This window comes from Lycium ferocissimum, chromosome 4, assembly GCF_029784015.1.
Source record: "Lycium ferocissimum isolate CSIRO_LF1 chromosome 4, AGI_CSIRO_Lferr_CH_V1, whole genome shotgun sequence".
Taxonomy (NCBI): domain Eukaryota; kingdom Viridiplantae; phylum Streptophyta; class Magnoliopsida; order Solanales; family Solanaceae; genus Lycium; species Lycium ferocissimum.
In genome coordinates this window covers 50,855,170-50,860,649 of record NC_081345.1, presented here as the reverse complement: position 1 = coordinate 50,860,649, position 5,480 = coordinate 50,855,170, and positions in this window count along the sequence as shown.

Sequence of the window (5,480 nt, the reverse complement as noted above, 5' to 3'; positions counted from 1 at the left end):
GTTTTCTTACTATTCACAAGAGTTCCTCCAAATTTTCTAGAGGCTCCGTTTACTTTATTAAAGTCCCCACAAAGCAGCCTAGGTTGCTCATTGTGTTTTGCAACTATTTCAAGGTTATTCCAAAATATTTCTCTGTTAGCAAATAGACTACTTGCATAAATTAATGAAATCATCCACTTAGGGGCAGGTATGCTGACTTGGGCATTCAGATGAAATTTCTTGATCTGTGATGGCTATTGGGTCAATAGTTAGCTCCCGCTCTTCCATATCATAGCTACACCTCCAGAGTATCCATTAACTCCAATATCGAACAAATCCGTGAATTTCACCAAATCCTTAATTTTTTGATGGTCCTGCATTCTGGTTTGGTTCGACTAGGGTGAGGTTCTTTGGTTCGGTTTTTTCGAACTTTAGTTCGGATCATTGGTTTTCGGTTCTTCGTTAGAGTGAACTCGGTTTTTTTTAACTCGGTTCTTCTGTATGTTTCATCTTGTACTTCATTGAGATAGCAAATGTTGAGCTCTTGATATCCTGAAGGGAATTTCACCATCTGGATATCAATGTTGTCCATTTCGCAAAAATGATGACAAGTAACCCATGGATAGAAAGAATCTGCAGATCTTAGCACATGAAAACAAACTTATATTATATCATCAAACCCAACGGTGCATGACAAACAAAAGTAAAACGAAAAAGAAGAGATTGAGTAAAGAGATCCATAGTATACATCAGCTGCAACTGAGTGAAATGTGAAATTAAAATGAAATTAACGCAAGAAAGAATCCACAACAACTATATCATACATCAGCTCTCTCAGTCAATTCGACTCTCAGGCCTCAAAGGCAAGAACAAAAAGTGAAATTAGGGCAAAGCATAAAGCTTGGTAATCAAGAATAAAGGAAAAACATGGCTTGGGGATGGGGCACGTTAATATTGGCCTAAGATTGAGAATTCAAATTAGTGTTATTTACATATAATAATATACTTTGTGTTTATGTATTAAAAATTCAGTTAAACCGAAGAACTGAAATATCGTAACACTAAAACCTAGAACCAAACCGAACATCGAAATTTTAAAATTTTAACACCGAAACTAAACTAAAGAAAAAAAAACAAATTAATTCGGTCCGGTCCTATTTTCTGTTCTTTTGTATTTATGCCCAGCCCTAGGTTGACAGATAATAGATGGGTTGTTCCATTGTACAACTGATCTAAAGTTTTTTTTTTTTTTTAATTATGGGTTATTGCAACCCCTGTAGTTCTTTAATAAGAATTTCATTTATGATCAATTGGTATGGTGGAACTCCCCCCATGTTTCAGCGACATCTCCAAATGATTGAGTAATGGGTGCGATGGCTCATTTTCTATCGGAATATCTGCCCCTGTCAGTGGTGGGATCATCTGTAACGTGTATCTGTGGATCAACGTGAAGGGATAAATACGAACACTGATCGCTACTCTTTGAGTTTCCAACAGTATGGTGTATCATCTTTCCCCGTTTTCGTTTAGGGTCAGTGAAAGGGAGTCCCCGAATGTCACATTCTGAAGCACGTGTTGATGTTTGGTTTTGCTAATTTATGTGAAATGAGTCCTCCTCCAGTTGGTTCAAAAGGGATAAGGCTTCTTCCAGCATAATCTCCGGAACCACTTGTTTCTTTTCCCTACGTCAGTTATTTTGGCGATCTGATTAGAACTTTCGGGCATAAATACGGCGAAAAACCAAACTGAACTGCACCGAAACTTCAACAAACCGAACCGAACCGAACTAGTTGGGTTCGGTGTTTGGTGTCCACAGTAAAAAAACCGAAACCGAAATAGCCGAACCGAATTTTGATAAAACTGAACCGAAAAATCGAACGCGCACCGAAATTTAATATATTACCCCAAGAAAAATTAAAATAGCCCAGGCCCATTAAGTTTAAAGCAAAAAAAACCCAATTGTAATAAGTCCTCTTTTGCATTTGCATCCCTAATTTTTCACTTCAATTGAGAAAATCAAATATCCTTAACAAAGAAAGGTAACTAGGATGTGTCTTTAGGATTAATGTATGTCCTTTATGTGTTTTCTTAATTATTCTTACGGTATGTATATAAGACCTAGTAATCCTATATCATGATTATAGTTTTGTTCTTGTGTATCTTTGTTTGTTTGATTTTGATTTCAATTTATTAGTTTTATGTTTTATTGCTTTTGAGAATATGAATTAGTGTCAATGGAATCGCTTCTAATATTATATCAAAAAAACTGAATTGAAAAAATCGAAACCGAACTGAACCGAACTTTAAAAAATCGAAACCGAACCGAACTAGTTTGGTTCGGTGTTCGATGTCCACCTTCAAAACACCGAACCCGAAATAGCCAAATTGAAGTTTGATAAAACCGAACCGAAAAACCGAACGCCCACCCCTAGTACAGATAGTGATTCCATCGGTACCTCTTACTGCGCTACTTCTGGCAATGAGGGATCGGCGTTCAGATGTTGAGGGTGAGTTTTGGGAGTCCACCACTAGTTCCGCCTCTTCTTTGTTGGGTTGAACAGTGAGAGCCGGTGTATCGTTCCGTCTTTCTTTATCTCCTGAACTTGACGTGTTCGTAGTGCAATCTGGACTTGGTATTGTGAGTACAGTCCTGTTGAGATCGTGTGAGTAAACAAGCGAGTGTTTTCTAGTAAGATCACTGCATGTTATTTGTTGTACCCCGCACTTTCAGAGCATGAGCATGCCACGTACTTCACCGTAGTAATGGAGTATCAGAGACGTACCATGAAGTTTTGGAAGGTACAAGCCATGGGAAGTACGTAACAATGAAGTAAAGGATGAATTACGATTTCGTGAGTCGTAACCGGGAAGGACAATCTTGAAACACAAGGACATGACCATTATCAAGTACAATTAGTGATAAATATCATGCAGGGGGAGTTGTAGAAGATTCCAGGACCAAGCAAATCAACGAAAATAAGTTTGTCAAAAATTTGGAACAAGTTGGCAGAATTAAGGATAGAATTTTGGATCGACTTTGGAGGGGTATATCTCTAGGTATATGGGGAGCTTTAAGGTATTTCAAAAGCCTAAAATGAAGTTCGTCGAGTCTAGTTTCCAACGCAATAAACCGCTCGTCGATACGACATCGGAGTAGAGAATTATGGACGTTACAAATTCGGTGACGGAAGCGAACAAATGTTGCTACTGATGCGCTACGGTGCCACCGACTTACCCACTTATAAAAGGGTTAAAATCCCTCTTTTCGGTCATAAAAATCTCTCAAATATTCCAGAAAAATCAGCAAGCATAAGAGAGCAAATATACATCATAAAAGTGACGATTTTGAGTAATTTCAAGTGACGGAGTATTAATCGAGGTCCAAGTAACGTGCGATTGTGATTATAGTATTGTCTTGCGGCGGAAATGGCTTGGATTCAAGGTAAATATTGAACATATTGCTGCTCTAGAAAGAATAAGGTATGAATCTCTCCTTATTAATAGTAATTTCAGTTTATTTACGGAGATAAAGCTATTACATAGTCGTATAATAAGTTGGATAGTTGAGAAACTTGGAAAACATCGTGTGAGATGTTTTATGGAGCCTATTGGTGTTGATAATGTTGTTGTGATGTTGGTATTGTTGTTGTTTTTGTTGGTTATTGGATTGTGATTTCGGACTAGGCATATAACAAAGGGGAATCTTTGCCGTCTTAATTTTGTGATTCTAAATGGATTTAAATTAAGGGTTTAAGACGAGCATATGATGATGAGCCTAACAATAGTATGAATGGTTGTATATGTAGATTACGAGGCTACGAATGATCTTAAGTGAATTGCAAGACAGGAAGCAAGTTGGAAGTCGAGAAATTATCTTCCAGGTATGTTAAGGCTAGTCCCTTTCTTCTAAAGGCATGATTCCTTTCTTATGAATTCAATAGGTGTTTTCCAAATTGTTATATCCCGCATTTTGCACGTTGGAATATTGTAAGATAATTGCGGGGCATTTTGCACGTTGGAATATTGTAAGATAATTGCGGGAAGTTAAGGGCAAGGCCATTTTCCGGTTTTGTTTTAGTGCGCAAGTCGCTTATAAATATTATTGTCATGGAAATTTAAGGGCAAACTTGGAATTGGAAATTTTTATGCATGACTTGTTGAAAGAAAAATTCAAGGTGGGCTATGGCCCACATGAGTGCATAACACAAGTGATTAAAAGATGACTAAGTAAGCATGGGATATATATATATATATATATATATATTTAGAGAATTCAAGAAACTTGGAGGAAAAGAAAGGAAAAATCTAGAAAAATTGGAGGAATTTGGAAAAAAAAAAAAAGGGCACATGACCGGCCATGTGCCCCATATATATATATATATATATATATATATAAGTGGTGGTCATGTAAGACCACACTTCATCATTTTAAGATTCTAGAGAAATCAAGAGAAGGAAAAGAAAAAGAAAGAAAAGAGAGAGAGGGTCGGCCATGGCTGGCCGAACCTAGAGCCATGGGAGAGTGATCATGGAAAATTTTTCTCTTCATGTTTTCCTACTAAATGGAAGGCCCTTGTCAACATAGAGTGGTTGTTGGAACAAGAAAACTATCCATCTTGCAAGTGGAGCCTTGGCCGAGAAAGGTAGAGGTGAAGACAAGTGAAAGAAGGTAAGGTTCTATTCCCCTTTACATGTTTTATGGATGCTTTGGACGTGTTATAATGCATGGAAACGAATGAAATTCATGAAAATATAGAAGTTGGAGTGTAGCCGTGTGTGTGCATATGTGTGGCCGTGTAGTGTGTTGTGTTGGAGTAAGGAATTAATTGTATTCAACACGTTTGTGAGATGTTGTAATATGTAGACAATGAATGAAACTTATGATAATATATATATGTTGATGTTTGGCCGAATAGGGGCCGTTTGGTATGCAAGAAATGAACTAATGTCATTTAGTATTTTGCTTGTCGTGGTTGTGAATTTCATGGTGTAAAATGAATGTTTGATGACTTATGTCGAAGTTGTGGTGTTGCGGGCTGTTTTGGAGAGCAATATGATTTTAATATAGATTCTTGTGTGCATGAGAATAATGATCGTTAGCATGCGGATTGTTGATATAGTTTATGAGTTTGAAAGAAATAAATGTATTGTCGGAGTTCTTATGGCATTTGGAAGATTTGGGTTGGAATGTCTTGAACATGTTGTGAGTTGAGTATTGATATTGTTGTTATGATTGTTGGTTTGGCCGGGTTGAATTCCCGGATTATTGTTGATTGAAATTGGCCAAGTTAAACTTGGTGGGATGGAGTATTTATAGGGGAAGTGCCGCCGAAATTTCGGTAGACAAGTGATATAAATCAATTTGTTTAATGATTGAGATAAGTATATGGTAATGAGTCTAACGATTATGTCAACTCTCTCGAATGTAGACGAACAAGTTTGGATGGATAAGCGTAGCTAGTAAGGCGCGGCACAGGTATGTTAAGGCTCGTCCCTTTCTT